Here is a 20,944-nt window from a genome sequence, read left to right on the forward strand (position 1 = left end):
TATGTGTAGAAGGGAGAACTGCCTCCAGACTGTACAGTCAGTATGGATTTAAACGCACGTGGAACTGGTTGAAAAAATATTCGCAACAGCACCAAAATGAGATGCCATGGTGATAGAAAATCTGACTCCGTTTCTTGTTATTGCATAAAAAAAAAACATTATCACTCGTGAACCTACGTAATTTATTTAGAATTCTGCGGTAACGGAAAAGATAATATTTGATATCTGTAATGAGAGAAATGGTTTTATCTCTGTTGTGGTTATAAAATTGGCAGATATGCGATCAAAAACACGTGGGAGGACCAAAACAGCCCAGCCAGAGCTCAGCTCATTTTGTAAAAAATACTATTGTTTGGCGTCGCTAGGCTTACGATTCATTTGGGTGTACGCTGCAGCTGCTGCTACTGCTACTCAAATAATCGCATTTTTTTTTTTTGTTTTTTACTAATCCCAAGAGTTGACCAAGGTGGAAAATCCCAAGATTAACCAAAAATCCCGGAAGATAAATAAGATAAATTGACAAATGCCAAGCCTTGGAGTCCTAAAATATTTACTCTCTGTCTATCAGGAAAGATACTGTAAATTGATTGACGGTATCTTTTTCTGTGAGAGAGAGAGAGAGAGAGAGAGAGAGAGAGAGAGAGAGAAGAGAGAGAGAGAGATGAGCATATTTAACCAGTGGGCACTAGTAAATAGGCAGGCAGTGTGTTCATGCTTGTTAAAAATGTGCAGTACGGGTTATTCAATCTGGAAGAAAAAAAAATATGAATTTTGTTGCTGTCAGTCGCATGGACTAAATTTACAAAGAGCAGGGAACCAAGGCCATCTAGGATAAACTCTCTCTCTCCCCTCTCAACTATACTGTAAGTGTTAACTTGAGTCTCTGAAACCAATAGGTACTAGCACACGCGCAACTGTATGTGTGTTGTGTGTGTGTATGGCATACTGTTAATAAATGTGCTGTACCTACAGGTTAATAAATACCTACATCTTGGAAGATGAAACAACAAACAAAAATTTTATTGTTGTTAGTCGCCGGGGATATAAAGGGTGTGACCAGCAGACAGAAAGATTAACATTTCTCCAGAGATTAAAGAGCTGAATTTTGTCAACCGCGTTAGTAAATAAGTATCATCTTCTAAAGAATTTTTTTTCTTTCTTTTTGTCGGAAAGAATCTTCAACCATTTTGCATTCAAAGTAATGAGAAGGAATCATTTCTTTCTTTATGTAATCAGTAAAATACTTACACTAATAAAACTGGAAACTTACGTATTGTATGCAAAACACACATCATCGTTAGCTTCGCGTGTGTAAAACGTTCATTCTAAGAAATTCACAGAGTAGTATAACTATCACCTGATTGGCTGGTTGGTAGCCAGGTGGATCGGTTATCCAATGACTGCCTATCTGTTCTGTTCTATTTATAGACATATGCCGTGGATGGCACTAGGTTTGAACGTTACCATGTTCGTGATTTTCTGACTGCTGACGGCAAAAAATTACTCAATAATTTTCTTTACATAATTATTTCTTCGTGAAATAATAATATAATATGATCATTTTAACTTTAATGTATAGTGTATGAAAAATACAGTGTGTGTAGCGATGCGTCATCAATATAGTGGTATGAAAATACCACATGGTGTTGTAGCGATACGTAATCACGAAGTACAAATCCTTTTCCCGGACCATCCTCAAAATTTTACGACTCTTCAACTTCAAGATCGATATGGTGAAATATATTATATAGTCATACTTATTGTTAAAATTTACAAGTTGAACTGCAAAACATTATTATATTTTGATTGTCATGTACATATATTTTTGCGTTTTACGGAATGTTGTTTTTAAATAATAGCTATTAGTGCTTAATTATCTCACATTCATTTAACAGTATTATATTAATATTTATTTAAATAACCTGTAATTAATAAATAACAATAATGAAAAACATAAAGGGAAAAATGTTTTTGCTGCAGTAGTGATGTTTGTTTGATTATGCATCGACCTCACATTTCCGAAATCAGAAAAATTCCAAAACCGAAACATCGGAAGTGTGTGTACTGCATATTTTTTTTAAACACGCACACAATGTCTACACATTTACTGATACCACCCGTTGGTGAAAGACTCAAATTACAGTATTATTCCTGTGAGAGAGAGAGAGAGAGAGAGAGAGAGAGAGAGAGAGAGAGAGAGAGAGAGATGAGAGAGAGAGAGAAGAGAGAGAGAAGATTTAGAATGACTCCAAGGCGTGTTATTTTTACAATTATTTCATTATCTTGGGATTCTTTTTTAATCTTGAGAATTTTCTATTCAATTCTCGAGATTAGTAAGAAAATTACCGTAACTTGACTAGCAGCAGCACACATCTGAATGACTCTGCCATTAGCACGCTAAACCACCAACCTTATGAACTGACGCTCTCGGAAAAGGAACTCGCATGATACATGAGATACATGACAAAACACTGTTTATTGGTGAAAATTTAGGGGGTGCATGATATGCGAGATCGCATGTTACTCGAGTATATACGGTACGTACATTTTGTCATCTGGATGGCTTCGTATAAATAAAAGTTGATTTCACCGACATGAAATTATTCCACGAATAGCCTTTTTATTATGAAAAAGAGAGAGAGAGAGAGAGAGAGAGAGAGAGAGAGAGAGAGAGAGAGAGAGAGAGAGAGAGAGACACTCTTGCCTGATTAGGTTGTAACACTGACAGATGTCCATTAGCAAAAGTTGAATAATAGTTGTGTATTGAGAATAATGATCATTTTAATAAAACTGTTGTTTTATTGTTTAATCATATTGCATGTATTATTTATTACCATATTATAGAATTTTGATATGAACATAGCTATCTACCATTTGCATTCTGGTTTTGTTTATATTCTTAAATATTATCAACTGATGTCGTTTTACCAATATCATCAGTTTTTAGTTGCCGAATGGAACTTAATTCAGAGATATGCCTATAATATATAAAGTGAGAATGGTTTTATTACCTTTATTGTCAGTTAATATCATAATGTGAATTTGTTCATTTATGTTGGTGGTTATCCACTGCAACTAGGTTTAGCCTACCAATGAATGTCACACATATACCTTGAATAGGCTATTTATTATGAAGATATGCCAATAATATTTAAGGTGAGAATAGTTTTATTACCTTTATCGTCAGTTAATATCATAATGCGAGTGGTTTCATGTATGCTGGTGATTATCGGACCGCGGCCGAGGCATAGCCTTCCGATAAACATCGCATACGCAACACGTTTGTCCTGCAATGCTGCGATTCATACCAAACATATAGCATGAGAATCGGTCCGAGAAAAAACCCGTGATTACTGATCCGCGATTAAGCGATGCCCTACTATATACACTAAAGTTCATTAATGCCAATATCAATAATGTATAGACTAGAAAAACAAATAAAAAAATAGTGTCCTGCATCATACATCAACCCTTCTCCACGGACCTTGGGAAAGTTGAACATGCCACTCCCATGCCCCAGTACTGGGACACTCAACCAGCAGTGTCTTACAGTCAAGTGGGCAAAACTATCTTCATAAAAAGGTTGAATAAATATAGTGTCTCAAAAATTACTATAATGTTTACTGCACTGTCTATATAAAATATCTATCAAATACTACTAATCTCTTTTAAAATAACCTCCGAATAATTAAAGCTTATAAAAAGATGATTTTCTTTAAAAATTTAATTAAATTATCTATGTATATTACATTCCCCTCCCCCCCCAATACCTCTCTAATGCACCTCCCATGTATACAGACAGGTTGATCTTCTGACCTGATTAAAAAAAACATTCAACAAGGATATGTTCCACAGTTAACCTACTATTGCAAGAGTTGCAACAAATACCTGTGTGATGTACATACAGCCAATACGCAATCTGGTCAGAACTTACACTTGTCCTCCGATCAGGTTTGTTGACCATTCCCATTTTTTAATATAAGGTCTAATAGCCTTTGGTTAACATTGCCTTCTAATCTGTCCAACCAACTTTTGCCATTTATCTAAATATGAGGGAGTGAATAATTTCTTTAAAATCACCAAGTGAAATGCTAATTTTGGTGGTATTTTGCAATCCAATGGCTTCTTTAGCTGCTGTGTCTGCCTTCTTATTACCTAAAATCCCAACGTGGGATGGTATCCAACAGAATCTCACTTTGATATGTTTCCACGAGTGCAAGATGACCAGCCAGTCTTGCAACTTCTTGTACTAAATGGTGAGAGGAACATGTGCTGCTTCAACAACAATTAAAATGACCCTTATATATTACAAAAGTTTCATATATGACCCCATGTAAATAAAAAAACATGTTCACTGCTTGAAGTATAGCATAGGTCTCGGAGGTAAAAACGGAGCAGGAAGCCCCCTTCCTGCTCTCTTTTTACTTTTAATTTCTTCTTAATTACTGTTTCATCAGATATGACGGCACATCCAACTCCATAATTTGATTTTGCACCATCTATAAATATATTATGGCCTCTGTGCTTTCTAGCATGATCTAAAAGTTCTTTTAGTATTTCATTGGATTTTTCTTTCTTTCCTCCACTTATAGCACATACTTTAATGGAGGGCTTGCACAAAGGCGGTGTCCTGTGGTAAGTTACCTGTGTTTATAGGTTCTGAAATATCCAATTTCCCTACTTTCATTTTTGCACCATACCTTCAGTGGCTTAAGCAGGGTGGGGTCTATATGCCTCACAATCTACAGGAAAAGTTCTATAGGCATCAGTATATTTATGCTGAGTCCCAGGTTATGAACAATGTTTAATATCTCTAAATCTGACAGGTATAATCTACCTATCTAAGACACAGCATGGTATATGATCTCAGCACAGTTTTCCTGTCTGCACCCCAATCTAGGTGTGACACCACTTTCAAGATGTTTAATGATACCTGACCCTAATGCATAGGTCATTTATATGAGGGCCAAAGTAAGTTTCTTATCGAAGATGACCCCAAGAAACTTTACTTCCTTCTCGTATGGTAGAATATTCTCATTAGAAAATAGTGTAGGGATCTCCTCTATTTTCTGTGTTTGTGTGAACCTAATAGCTTTGGTTTATGGGAGGATTTGAAAACAAAAATTGCTGCTCCGCCCATTTGTTGCATTTATTGCAAATTGGATCTTTCTGTAACTTCTATCACAGTAGACCCACTACAGTAAAGAACAAAATCATCCACAAATAATGACCCTTGTACTCCTGTTGGAATGTGGGCCATTAAACTATTAATGGCTATTGCAAATAGGGCGACACTCAACACGTTACATTGCATAACACCACACCTTCCGGCAGATATGGAGATGATATAGCTAATCCTACCCAAACTTCCGGTAACGGTTTGTCACACAGTTCTGTATGAATAAAAACAAGTTACCTCCTATATCCCAGGCAGCTAACTTCTTTAGGATACCAGCCTTCCAAGCTTTTCCAAATCAAAGAAAACGCCAACCACTTGGCTCTGGATAGCAAAAACGTTCTGGATTTCCCGAGATAGCTTTAGCAATGGATCTAAAGTACTAAGATTTTCCTAAAGCCAAACTGCCTTTTGGATAGGAGATTCTTTGATTCTAGATACCAGACCAAACAGTTATTTATCATTCTTTTTAAAAATCTTGCATACACAGCTGCTCAGAGCTATTTTCCTGTAACTTTTGGGTCAGTTCTGGGTCCTTGCCAGCCTTTAGACCAGAAACTTTCTCTGATATCTTCCAAAGATTCTGGCGAGAGGTTTGACATATTCTTTGGACTTATCTAGATTAATAATTTTCTACAGATGACACATGCCATGTCTGTTCAGTCTAGTTTATTGTCCAATACTACACTCATGAAATTATTCCGCGCACAAGCAACCTGCACAAATGCTAAATTACCATACTAAATGAATTCCTTGACCTGAAAAAACAAAGGATTAGTCACTTTGTTTGCTTTTATAGCTCTAAAAGCAGGATTGCATATTTGGTGCATTTTGCCCTAGATTTAGAGCCGTTTTAGCGCTATAAAACAATTTTATTATAAAGAGAATTATGGAAAGGTGTTAAAAAAAAAAAAGTATGTAGTAACCCACTGATGCAGAACTGTACTGTTAGGTACTACTCTTCTCTTCAAGATACTAGGATTTTAGGTGGTGTAGGTGGAGAGTCCATCAAGTTACTTTGAACATGTTTGCTATTGCTTTCGCTCATGTTTAAACCAGATATGTAATGGTCCCACTGTGGCATTCTATGATTTGTATCACACTTCTCTTCAAGATTTCTGAATCGTTCAATCAGTCAGTTTCATCAAGCCCAATTAATACACTGTGAGAAGCGGTTGATAATTTGTGAATTACCACTTTACCGGAGTTAAATCATTTTTCTTTTGTTAGATATTGACAATGGGCAAGAAAAACTTACATCATTTTAGGTCTGAGTGGCTAAAAGACCCTAAATATCAAAGCTGGTTAAGGAAGATAGATGGAGATGATAGGAAAAGCTCATTCAAGTACCTATGCCATTGTGTATTGTCTGCCAAATTAAGTGACACTGAGAGACAGAAAATACATCAATACAAGAAATCTGAAGAATCATTTTCCCCTCGGTGACAAACTCTTCACTTTGGAAAAATAAATGATGTAAAGAGAGGGAAATATGGCACTTTTCATAGCAGTATGCTGTGCCCGAGTAGAAAAATAATAGTCACATTCTTAGACTTAGTAGAATTCGATGACTGAGATGCCACTGGTATTTGTAATGCTTTGCAGAAATCCTTAAAGAAATTTGGTCTCGAGTTATCAAGATTTGTTGAAATAAGGATATAGTATAAGGCCTTGGTTATGACTGAACAACTTTTTATTAGCTCTTTTTTTCTTGTGAATCTAGCGACTTTAGCATATTTGGGGTTGACTCTGGAGACATGAAAATCTACAGTCGGCAACTCTAATAGTGTGGACGAAGTGTAATTTTGGGCTACGGTAGCCGTAGTGTCGGCCATCTTGAATTAGGACAATTTTGGGGCATTGGCAGTGAGCAGATGAGGTAAATTTTCTATCCTGAAAAGTAGACCTAATTTCCTGTTGAATCCCACTGAAAAAAAAAAAAAAAAAATAATGAATTATTTTTTCTGACCTGACCATATTTTTTTCACTAGGTTAAGTCAAGGCTTTGGATTTCCCAAAAACAGAGAATAAATACAAAATGATATTGTTATGATACAATAAAGTTTTATGCATACTTACCTGGCAGGTATATATATAGCTTATCCTCTTGTCGCACTGGCAGAATTTCAAAAACTCGCGGCAACCGCTAGTACACTGGTAGTTCAGGTGATCGCCCACCCGTTCCCGTGGCGCTGGTGCTCGGAACCATTCCCGTTTTCCTCAGATTTTCTCTGAACCCTGTCTCCTGAGGGGAGGAGGGTGGGAATTTAATTATATATACCTGCCAGGTAAGTATGCATAAAACTTTATTGTATCATAATATCATTTTTATGCATGACACTTACCTGGCAGGTATATATATAGCTGATTGACACATTTGGAGGTGGGTCATAGACAGCAACATCGTCATAATTTAAAAATTAGCTAATTTTTTTAAAATTACTATTAGGTTCCTACCTGCTAAGGTAGCTGACTTCGTAGGTCCTGCCTCTTAGCCTGCTAAACCTTAGTAGCTCTCAACTAGGATGTGACTGTTGTTGAGAAAGCTAATAACAAGGGTCTGACAACTGGACATGACCAATTTGCTGACAGAGAACCCTAGCCCTCATTTACCACGGGCATACATGCTAGGAAAGTTAGTCACCTGGAAACCTCACACAATCACTTATAACAAAATACTACACCAAAAACTGAAGCAGGTAATAACCTTCTCAAGGACAACCATAAAACACTATACTAATTAAAATATAGCCTAAGCATTTAAGTAGGTTATGGGGTGGAAAAACTCCTTTGCCCAGTACTGTACTGAGGCTACGTACGGGCCTAACGTTGACAATTATCAAAAGGTGTCTCAACGCTCTCTAGGTAATGCGAAGCAAAGACGAATTGTCCTCCAAACGTAGAGTTATGAGGTCCTTGAGGGCCTAAATTTTTTCTTGAATGCCAATGGACGTAAGCTTACGCTCTCACTTCAGTGAGCTTTAACCTTATGCAACCCGAAGCATTCATCCTGGCCAAAGAAATGTGCTTCTTAATGACTTCTCTTACGAAAAAAGCCATAGCATTTTAGACATGGGTCTAGTAGGATCTTCACAGAGCACCAGAGAGAACCTGGAAGCCCCTCTAATGCTTTTTGTCCTTTCTACGTAGTAACGTAAGGCTCTTACTGGGCAACGAACCTGTCCTGTTATTGACCTAGATCAGCCAGTCTCTGAAATCTCAAATGACCTTGGCCCACGGATGTGAGGATTGCTCATCTGGCTAAGAATTCCTCTGGAACGAACAAAATGCTTTGTTGTGCTTCCATCCTACTTTGTTTGTTAATAGCTTGCAGCTCACTATCCGTTTAGCTGTAGCTAAGGCTATCCAAGAAAATAGTACTTCTTCGATAGTCTCGTAAAGAAGCCACTGTCATAGGTTCACACCTTATCGTCTCTAAGAATTTGAGACGACATCAAGATTCCAGAAGGAGCTCGCAATGTCGGATCCTTCTTCGTATTAAAAAAGATCGAGAAGATCCTCCAAGATCTGCGTCATTGGGACAGATCTAATCCTCTGTGCCTAAACACTGCAGGATTAACATACATTTGTAACCCTTAATGGTTGATTTGCCAAAACCACTTCCTTCTTCAGATACAGTAGAAGGAAATCTGCAATTTGGTCACAGAGGTAATGGATGAAGAAATCTTCCGAATTCTTGACCACCATTACGGAAAGTTCTCCCACTTCGACTGGTACACTTTGATAGTTTGCACAAGCTCTTTGTCTCTCGCAACTGCCTTCGCGCTCTCTCTAGAAAACCCCCTCGCTCTGGACAACGTCTGTTCGATTAGTCTGAACGCAGTCAGACCCAGAAGCGAGGGGGTGTTCTTCTGGAACCTGTCGAAAGTGTGGTTGTTTTTGAGAAGACTAATCTCGTGGGTAGAATGCTCGGAGATCCACTGTCCATTCCAGTACCTCTCGTGAAACACGTTGGGGCCGGCCAGTATGGAGTATAGTCAGCCTTGTTCCTTGACTTTCTCTGAATTTTTCATACCCTTCTAAAATCTTGAAACAGGGGAAATGCGTCCGAGTCTAGCCCCGTCCAATCTAGTAGGGAAAGGGCATCTACTGCGACTGCAAGAGGTGTCGGGACTGGAGAACAGTAATTCGGTAACCTCTTCGTTTCGCTGCGTAGCGAAAACGATCACCCACTGGCCTGCCCCAAGCTTCCACAGCCTCTGGCATATTGTGATGCAAGATCCTCGTCGAAGCACTTGTCCATCCCTGCTCAACAGGTCCGCTCTGACATTTCTTCCTTCCCTTCTTGAATGAACCTGGTGAGCAGGGTGACGTTTCTCTCTCTGGACCCACAGAAGAATCTCCTTCGCCAAGTTTGCAAGAGTAAAAGAGTGGGTCCCCCTTGTTTGTTATGTATGCCAGAGCTGTGGTAATTGTCCGCGCTTGACTGCACCACTTTGCGTGACCACGGTCTGAAGCTTTCGAGCCAAGAAATCGCAATCAGTTCCTTCCTGTTTATTTGCCAAGCTTTCTTTCTTCGTTTTTCAAAAGGGCCTGACTCCTCTCGAGGGCCAGCGGCGCTGCCAGCGGACGTCTGACGCGTCGGAAAAACAATATCAGGTCTGGGTTCCTATCTGAGTGACGTACCCTCTGCTAACCTTCCCTGGGCAGCCACCACTTAATTCATCCTTTATCTTTAAAGGAATTGGACACAGGAAGGAATTTGGTTCGATCTCTGCCAGACTTCGTTCGAAAGAACTGTAAGGGCCTCATGTGAAATCTCCATATGGGAAATGAACCGGCTCTAAACGAAGAGTGTCTCCCCAGCAGCAGCATCCACTCTCGCGCCGAGGGCAGGAATTCAGCACTTCCGAAGGCACATGGTCTTCGCCCCCTTTTTTCGGGGGGGGACGGAAAAAAGCCCGAAAAGTCATCGAGGATATCAGAATGCCCCCAAATAAACTAGGCTCCTGTGTGGGGAATCAGATGTGACTTTTCAGGTTCACCATCAGACCCAGCTGCTTTGTTAAATCCAATGTGAAGGTCCGTGTCCTCAAGACATTGCTTGCTTTGATTGTGCTCTTATGAGCCAATGTCCAAATAGAGAGAGACTATGACTCCTAAACAGATGAAGCCACCTCGCCACATTCGTCATCATCCTTGTTTTAAAGATTTGAGGGGCCGTCAAAGCCCAAAAGCACAAAGGGCTTGAATTGATATTTATCTTGCCCTGCGATCACGAATCTCAAATATTTCCTGGACCTTGGATGAATCGGAATAGGAAATACGCATCCTGGAAGGTCCAGCTTCACCATCCATTCCCCGCGGAACGTACGCTCCAGTACTGAATCGTTCGTCTCCATTTCTTTTGTAAAACTTTGGGCTGTTGTATTTGTACGAAAAGTTTAGCTGACTTTACGTCCAGTTGGCCTCAACCTCCTGACGACTTCAGTACCAGAAAAAAGACCGTTGTAAAACCTGGGGTGGATTCGTGATCAGAACAGGTTCTAGGCTCATTATTCTCAAATTATTCCTGTACGGAAAATTATTGATGCCAAAGAGCCTCTCTCTTCTTCTAAACGAGTAATGAACCCCTAGGGCTCCTCGGCAGCTGTAGCGAAGAGGTGGTTCTTTAGGAAGGGGATCTTGTAGCTCCTTCGCTACACTTACAGAACAAGGATTCCGCTCCTCTGCTTTGCCCAGATTCCCAGAAAGTCTAAAAGTCCGGCCCAACAACGATTGGAGGACTTCGAAATCATTGTTGGTTTGAGGTTTTCGAACCTCTTTTTTGGCAGGGAACTCTTTTCCATTAAAGGCTAGGTCGGGGAAAAAGCCCTCAGCGAAAGGATGCTGTGCTGTCCTTGTTCCTTCGGTGTCTCACTACCTTGAGGCAAATACTTCCTTACTGAGACGTCGCAGGGTCCTTGTGTAGCCTTCTGTGTAGGGAAAGCGCGATATCCTTAATGAATTGTCCGTTTGTGGAAACGCTTCTCCTGGAAAGTGGTGAGACATCACATCGACTTTTGTATGCATTCGAAACTCCTTTCGCAGCAAAGAGCACAAAAGAGATCTTTTTTATGCATGCTAACACCTGCTTTGTAAATAGAGAGAAGAAAGCTCATTCAGCCCCATCCATCAAGGCTTTGTCCACACAGTTGAACATAATGCTTCGGGTAAATCCGAATCAGGTTTTTCAATCTCTAGAGTAGTAAGTGCCAAAGCCCCCAACGACAATCGAGAAAAATTAAAGACTCAAAAGTCCATAAATGCCCTTCAGCAAATGGATCGAATCTGATGAAGTCCACCCCACCTTGGGCTGCGTGAGGGCATGCCTACGGCGAACTATCCACGATACTAGAAAAGTCCCCATGGGAGGAGGCAGGAACTCCAAGGCCAAGACTTTCCCCGTAGCATTACCACACACCAGACTTCGAAGCTAACTTGGCAGGTGAAATGCGGAATGAAGCTTTTCCCCCCTTCTTTTTATCCTTCAACCATTCATTTATGCGTGAAGGCTTTCCTAGCTGGTGATCGACAGGTCATTTCTCAAGAAAGTAGATTTCTTGGGTGCTTTCGTTTGGAGAATTGAGACAAACGGAGATAAGGAGCAGAAGGTTGAAAATCTCCTTCAAACAACGAAAGAAGGCACTCGGTTAAACTCTTGTAATCGAGGAAGGAGCTTCCCACCATATTGTCTTCCTCCGGGAAAAATCACAAAGTCTTCCTCCTCAGAGAAATATCTGGAAATCCCAGATGTTGAAAACAATCCATTATTCGTGTTCCTGTCCAAAGCTTGTCTGGGGAAAAGCGAATGCGAAACTGCATCCTTATCAAGCACTTCGCGTCCCTTGTCGGGAATAAGGCGGATCATGCGACGACTGCCGGCCTGCGTCCTGCGTCCACCGCAACCGCTGCGTCCACCATGGTCCCATCATTCTTCCTCTTTTGTGTCCTGCTTCTGCAGCATAGGAGAAAAAACGTCCCTAATATAGGACACACTGCGTCCGTAATACGAGATAATGCCGAATGAGGAAAGAGGAGCAACGACTAATCTTGCATCCTTTGGAGACTTAAACTGGGAAGAGAAGCGTCTTACGTCTAACGAGGAAGGTTGTTCTGGTCTTCCAGATTTAACAAGGACTGCTAATGTCTCCTGAATATCTTGTAAACACGTCTCTTAGTGTCCAATTCCTGGACGAACACTCTGAGGAGGCGGCGCGAACGAGGACGCACTGGGGCTGCTACTGGATGGCGTGAGGCAATCCTGACGTATACGAAGCGCAGATTCTCTATTAGGAAGAAAAACCGCCCAATCGCCGGTTAGACACGTCTAAAGGGACGAAAAATCTTCTTCCTTGTGATAGGGATTGCTTCCTAATCTCCCACCGACGCAAAGAATCAGGGATACTCCAACCTCCTGTTCGTAAACTCTTACATCCTGGGACGAGGTCGGTCGGCACTCTAAACATACTCCTCTGGAATCAGACATTACTAATGCCGATCATTGCAATTGCCAAGCTAACTTCCTAATCGATAACCAATCCCCAAAAAGTCAGTCAACGTGAGCAGGAATTCTAATCAGAGAACAACAACGATGTTGCCGGTTCGGCTGGCAGAGAAAATATTGCAGGAAACCGGGAATGGTTCCGAGCACCAGCACCATGGGAACGGGGTGGCGATCACCTGAACTACCAGTGTACTAGCGTGCCGCGAAGTTTTGAAATTCTGCCAAGTGCGACAAGAGGATAAGCTAGATATATACCTGCCAGTAAGTGTCATGGCATAAAAAGTTGTTTCCTTATGTTGTGAGATTTTATCTTTTTATTGTAATTTTTTATTTAGGTTTTTATATTGGAAACGGTGATAACTTTAGGGACTAGGCTAAGCCTTACAATTATTGTGGATTCTGACAAACAGTCAAAAAACAAAGTAGCATGTCTTTCCACAGAAAATATAAATTGTTATTTTTAGCTTGTCTGAGAATATTTTACTACTGTTATGTTTTCTATATTTATGGCTGTTCTAGGCTATAATAAGCGCAACGTACCAGTTTCCAAAATGTAAAAAAGAATTAGCCGCAGTTGTTACTTCGTGAGCTGAATGATCTCATCTACAATTCACAAAGAATCGTGTAATTGTTGTCTAGTTAAAATCGTTCGTATATTGATAAACCTGGTTATTCAATACATTAGAGCATCGGTTCTCGACGATAAATTCGTTCGAGAAGGAGTGTCGAAAGTGATATTGCGAGAACTGGAATCAAGTTTTCCATAAGAAATACTGAAAATGGATTAAATCGTTCTTGACCATCAGTTAGTACCCTAAACCTTGCCTTTATAAAATACATCACATGTTAAATTACAACTAAATAAGTTAAAAGTTAAATAAATATCATGTTAACGTGCAGTTATAATTAAATGATATAATATACAGTATAAAAGAAAACTAGCCTGCGTCCCACCGATTGTGACAAGCGCATAGGCTACCTAGGAAAGTAGTAAGTAGAAGTTTTGTGCAGTGGGTAGGCATAAAACGTGTTGGCTAACATTATAAAAATTATTGAAAAGCAAGTCTAAACTATTACAGTAAATTAATAAACTATTAAATTAAACCCAATATATATTATCAAAAACTTGCAAAAATTTCCTACAGAAGTCGGCAGGTAACAAAAGCATAGAGCAGCCCTGGTGGTTTATATCGGGACTATGGTAGTAAACAAACCATATTCGTTTACATTCAATATTACATTTATGGGTAAATCTTTTACGGAAGTCAACGGCAATACTGTATACAAAAATGATTGAAAAATTATACTTTTCGGTAAAGTAATGTTTAATGATACTAAACGATTTGTTCATAAATGTCCTTATAAAGGGCGTCTTTTACGGCAAAATTGTCCAAAAATCAGGTGGTTTCAAGCGTATTGGACTTGACAATTATTATGGTACTGGATGGTACATATATACGTACGTATAAGTAAAAGAATCTTTCTTAATGTCTTACTTACTACCATTAGTACCAGCAATCTCTCGAGTTTAATATTAAGCTAAATCTTTTTTTTTTTTTACGAGGGAAGATTATAAAACCAAGCATACAGATTGAGTTCTTTACCGGCACGTGTTGCATATGTAACACTGTGTCACTACCAGACCTCCATACGTAAACATTGACGTCATTTTACAGTAGCCATAAAAGAATCGTCTTAATTTCGATAATTATTCTATACCATAAGCGGCTTCTCTGATTAACCCTCTTACGCCGAAGCCCTAAAAATCCAAAATCTTCCTGTATGTGGCGCGGTTGGATTGTGAGCGCCGAAGCGGAAAAATAATGTGTTTTTTCAAAACAATCACACGATTGCGCTTAGTTTTGAGATTAAGAGTCAATTTTGGCTCATTATTTTTTTCATTGCTGAAGTTTAGTATGAAATCATCAGAAATGAAAAAATAATATCAATATCAATGTACATAATGCGATATATGGTAGCGAAAAAAAAAAAAAATTCATAGATAATTGTATTCAAATCACGCTGTGCAAAAAACGGTCAAAGCTAACGAGTTACTTTTTTTTGTGGTATGTTTTGTGTAACACTAATATTTGCAATTCTTTTGATATAGATTATACATAGGTAAAACAATAAAGCAACCCGGAAAAATATGATCACAAATGGATGTACGAATTCGTAACTCGACAGACGTAAAAAAATGTTATTTCAAAAATTCACCGTAATTCTAAAATATGTTTCTAGAGGGACTTACAATTGTTCAAAATCAAGACAAATGATTGAATATACGATACTGTAAGAGTTTTAGATTAGAATTTCAGATTTCACGACCATTTCGGAAGAAGTTTTATTTGACGAATGTCGAAATTTATTAATATCAATTCTTATATGAACATATTTCGGAGATGGAAAAAGCTACAACCTTCAATTATTTTATTGTATTTTTCATGAATTTGGCACATTTGATATATGAACTCTATAAACAAAGGCTAATATGAAAAGAGCAAACATCTAGGATATGCGATGTACGTATTTTCGGAGACTGCGGCCGCGAATCGGGGCGCGCGGACGGAAGGAAATATATTTTTCAAAAATTCACCCTAAATCACAATATTGTTTTAGAGACTTGAAATTGTTTCTCCCCCCCCCCCCCCAAATGAAGAAAAAATGACGGAATATTACTAGGCCGTAGAGTTTTTTTAGCTACAATTGCGTTTTCCACTATTTCGGTAGAGTCAAATTGACCGGAACCTGGTTTTTTTTGTCTATTTGATCGTGATTTTAATATGCAAATATTTCGCAAAAAGAGAAAAGCACAACCTTCAATCATTTTTAGTGTTAGTCTACATGAAATTGCGCACAGTTTCATTTGTAAACTTTCTGTAACAGCTGTAGTTTTAATGGTGCACATTTCGACAATCGCACCAAAAAATTCTGATTTTTTCGGAAGAGTTTACCGCGCGACCGAAGGAAAATGTTTTTTTTTTTTTTAATAATTCACCATAATCGAAATATTGCTGCTAGAGACTTCCAAGACGTTGCAAATGAAGGTAAATGATTGAATATTACTAGAATATAAGAGTTTTAGCTTACAATTGCGTTGTTTGACTATTTCGGTAGAGTCACAAGTGGACCCGAAAGGTTTGAAATTTTTCACTTAACGTTATTTTTATATGAAAATATTTTAGAAATGATAAAAGCTACAACCATGGGTTGTTTTTTGTTGTTTTGTGCATGAAATTGCGCACATTTCCATATATAAAAACTTTATGTAACGGCAAATTTTAAAAGGGTGCAAACATTACGGACATCGCACAAAAAAATTTATCGGGAAAGAGTTATCGCACGAACATAAGAAAAAGTTTTTTCATAACATTCACATAATCGAAAATATTGTGCTAGAGACGTCCAATTTGTTGTAAATGAGGCAAATGATTGAATATTACGCATAATATAAGAATTTTAGCTTACAATTGCGTTTCTTGGACCATTCGGTAGAGTCAAAGTTGATCCCGAAGGTTGAAATTTTGGCACTTATCGGTATTATATGATAATATCTTAAAACTGATAAAAGCTACCAATCATGAGTATTTCTTTTTGTTGTATCACATAAAAATGCGCACAAATTATGAAAAAATTCAAGTTATGAAAGCACAATATGAAGATTTTTTTGCCTTGCATCCCCCCCCCCCGTAACATAATTCAGGTATGAAAGGGTGGTTACTGTAAAAGTACGAGATGCGCCTGACCACCGAGAATAATTTAAACTTGCGCCCAGCCAATGAGTAGACTCAGGCCCCCCATCCTCCCGCTCTCCCATTGGTTCCTGACGTAGTCACCGCCCATAAGATTCCTACCTCCATGGTCAGATCATGCCTCTATGTAAGGTGTTTCCTTGGCATTTTTTCGTTTAGTTCACTATAAGTATTAGTTTTGTTAATGTAAATTCGTGTTACTGATTTCGCTTTCGTTGTACGGTAAGTTACGTTCGTGCTGTGTGTGAAATTAATTACTTACGTATTAGCCATGGGTCCCCAAGAATGTTGCTGAAACTTCACTTGGAGAAGAAGAGGATGCTTTCTAGGAGAACGAAGTTGGAGTAATCAAGAAAGGGTTAATGCTTTCTGCCAATTGTTAAGTGTTTCGTAAAGTTTAGTGGTTAATGAATTTCTGCGGATTTTTTAATGATGTTTTGTATAAAGTCAAAGTGTCATGTTTCTGCCATTGTCCTCTTCTCTGTCACCACTTTCGGTTGATCGGTCCTCATCGAAAGGTAAGGTTTCACATTTTACTACATACGTATGTACGTACGTATTTATTGATCCATGATACTAACTACACTTCATTAGAGGAGGTAGTACATATAGTAGTATATATGTAGTTTACGTTTAGGTATTGAATGGTCCAAATTGTTGTATTTCCCTTTGTTTATGGGTCAACAATTGAGCTTACTATAAAATTTAAACGAGGTGTTTTTGTAGGGCTTCGGAATAAATTAGTAAAATTTACATGTTAAAATGATGGTCAAGATACAAAAATCAGGTTACGAAGGCCGCTCGGAAAGGATTAATTTCGTAGCCTGAGAGTACTACTGTATGTTTTATTATAGCTGTCAGTTATATCCATTAGGTAAAGATAGATTAAAGAATAGAAAGGAATGGTTATAATGTCGTTAGTTCAGTGGTTGAAGAGAGGTGACTAGAAATGTATGCCTATACTGTATGCCTGTTAAAAATTGGTGCTTAGGCATAATATCGGCACTCTGTAGCGTTAACAAAGAAGATTGTAAACAAGAGGTGGCGGAACCTTTTTTTTTTATTACAGAATAATAATAATTTGAAATTAGTATTATGCTGATTTTAAGGCATATTCTAAGCTTTTAGCTTCTCAAGTTAGATGTCAGAATCTTTGACTAGTGCTGCAGAAGCGATGCTAACCGGCCTAGCCATTTGCTAGAATCAAAACAACATTATAATGGATAAAATATTATATATACTATATAAATATATATATATATACTATATATATTATATATTATATATATAATATATATATATATATATAATAAATTATATACTATGCTAAATTTCCTAAATATACACAGTAAAAAGAGGATGCATATTACATGCAGCAAATATTTACTCCAGTACGTAAATGATAAAGTACTTTGCCTTTTATGAGATATTCTTCCGTCAGATCATGCATGGAAACATGAAATAATTCTAATGAACACTCTAATGGAAAGCATTGTCATCTCAAAATTAATAAACACATAATATTTTTAAGTGATTTTGTAAACAGTATTCTAATAGCGCTGTATGATGGTTTCTTATAGTCTGCTCATGCCGTTACCTGGTGTGGGTAACTTTTGCGAAATTTCTCAAGTTAATGGTAAAGACATATACTGGCAATTTTTAAAAATTTTATTAATTTGCTGTAATACTGAGGCTTGATTTTCAATATTTTGATATTTGGGTACATAGGGCAGTTTATTTTACTACAGTATTTTACTTAACACTGAAACTTATTTACTTGTAATTTGTGTTGTATTTATGGATACTGTTTAATATAAAAGGCAAGTTTAGGGTAATAATGGAGGTCAAACGAACTGGGTATCCATTTCCAGCTATCTTTTATGGGAAAAATTCATTCAGATTTCCGACAATTTTTAATCGCATGTCTTTCTTTTTTTTCGCTTCTTCTGGAAAGAATTAGCATCAAGGTTCTGGGCTCGACTGTATATACACTAGATAATTCCTTTTTCATATATAGTTTTCTGCAGTTTTAACAATATTTATACTATGTACCCACAGGCTTCATTACCATTCGTTATGCCTTATTATATCAAACATCTCACGAACTTAAAGGGTAAATAATCATTGTGCTATAAGAATACTTGCGATATGGGATAGGCAAGTTGCTACCAATTACCCAGTATGTACTTCCCTTTCTAACCCTATACCCCCAACCCATCAGCAGATAAATGTATGTTCACCTTAATCACACTTCATTGTATCTACAACTGCTATCTACCCCCCTCTTTAGCTAGTTACTTGAATTTCACCTTTACCTGTGGCAAATGTTCAAGTTAGTAATCAACTCTCCAGATCTTGCTTTTATGAGCTCAAAAAATCTAAAGTGCTACTGTTCTCTACTGATTTCACAGCAAAACCATATATTTAGTTTCTATTAATATAGCCAATTGATGTCCTTCCCACTACAATTTCTTTTACAGCATATAAAAATAACATTCTAATTTTTATTTGCCTCTAATAGTTCCTTCCTACCAACTGCAAGTACTCTCTAATTCCCTTCCTAGACACTTTTGCAATCATTACTACAATACTGTCCCCCACACACGTACTTTTTTATTAGTAGCTTTCCTGAAGTTTTAAACAAAATTTATTACTTTCCTTCAATGGTGTTCATTACTTTTAGCTACTCCTCTATGTTATCCCCACATCTCTCGTGGAATTCATGGTGAATCATATGTTTTATAAGTTCTAGGTATAGGGTAGCAAAGTTTTACAACTTGCTACCCCATACCAAAGTACTTATTTAGCAGATATATCTTCCATAAACTTTAAAACTCGGTTTCCACACTTGGTAGTAAAACGCTCTCTTTATGAAACACCTTAAACAAGCTTCAGTATATCAAATGGCTTCCTCTAACATCATTTGCTGGGTAGTACATAAAAATTCCTATCATTATGGCCGCTTTATTAGTACGGATTTAAAGATCTACTTCTGTAACTCTTAATAATAAAACTAATCATCTAATTGTTCGTCAATGAATACACCCTAGATGTCCAAGTGTAATTATGATGTACATTTACCTGGAAATAAAATCTTCAATACCAAATTTTTGCAACATTAAATCTGGTCTACCATTTTGCTTTATTTCCTACTAGCCTATTACATACTTCATACTGTCACTACTAGACACTTGAATTTATGACCTGTGTTATTACTTTTCGTATCTTTTATCATATCCCACATCTAAATTTCAAGAAATCATTCTCCTATAAAAGTCCTGATATGGGGTAGCAACTCGACAATTGCTTACCCATACCCCAGTATGTAGTTCCTCTCAACCCCATACATTTCTTTTCACCAAAAGATATTTTCCACGAATAGCTATCAAAAGTTCACTTGCAAACTACGTACTATGTTTACCTTACTCAAATTCATTGTGTTAAAACGTTGATCTTCTTTTTTTTTATCGGTACTTAAATTTTCACCTTTACTGTGGCAATGTTAGTTTGTGATCATATCAAGATCTGCTTTCTTTAGCTCAAAAAATCATAAGTGCTCTGTCTCTCCTACTGATTCATGCTGAAGCATCTATTGTGGGGTCTATGCTACGGCCCTATTGATGTAGTCCAAACCAAAATTGGTTTACCACATGTATAAATACAATAACATTTTAAAAATTTTTGCCATTCCGTGTAGTGTGTGTGTGTATACGTATACACACACACACCATTTCTATATATATATATATATATATATATATACTATATAAATATATATATATATATATATATATATAGTATAACGATATATATCTACATACATAAATAAAAGGTATAATCCACGAAGGGAGATAAACAACGGTCTCCTGCAAGATCTTTCAAACTCATCGTTATTATTTATGATTTATCATGTTCCAAACTTTTGTGATCAGTTACACACAACACACACAACTACCAACACATAGATACATATATATATATATAATATATATATATATATATTATATTATAAATATAATATATATTATAATATAATATTTATTAGGTACTATAGCAATTTCCCATATGTAGTTTTTCGTTGCACTCATGAAAAATTTATATTATGTCACTTCCAGGTGTTCATTACCTTACTGTATCCACATCTTCATCTGAAACTTTTCAGGTGAATTGAAATTGCTACCTCCTACCCAGCATGTAAACGCCTTTTCTACCCCATAACTTAATACTTCTTTTCGGGCAATATATTTTCCAGAATTGTACCTCTATTGCAACATACTAACAAAATGCTATGTTTACCTTAATCAAAATTTCATCGTATTAAAACTGCTTAATCTCTACCATTTTTTTCTGGGTATTGAGGATCATCTTTACTGTGGCAATGTCAAGTCAGTGATCACTATCACGATATGTCTTCTTCAGCTACTGCATAATTGTAAGTACTCTCTTGCTTATCAATTCCACCAGATAAATTATAGATACTGAAAAATCCTAAGTGCTTTTTATGACTAC

Source organism: Macrobrachium nipponense, chromosome 35, assembly GCF_015104395.2.
Source record: "Macrobrachium nipponense isolate FS-2020 chromosome 35, ASM1510439v2, whole genome shotgun sequence".
Taxonomy (NCBI): domain Eukaryota; kingdom Metazoa; phylum Arthropoda; class Malacostraca; order Decapoda; family Palaemonidae; genus Macrobrachium; species Macrobrachium nipponense.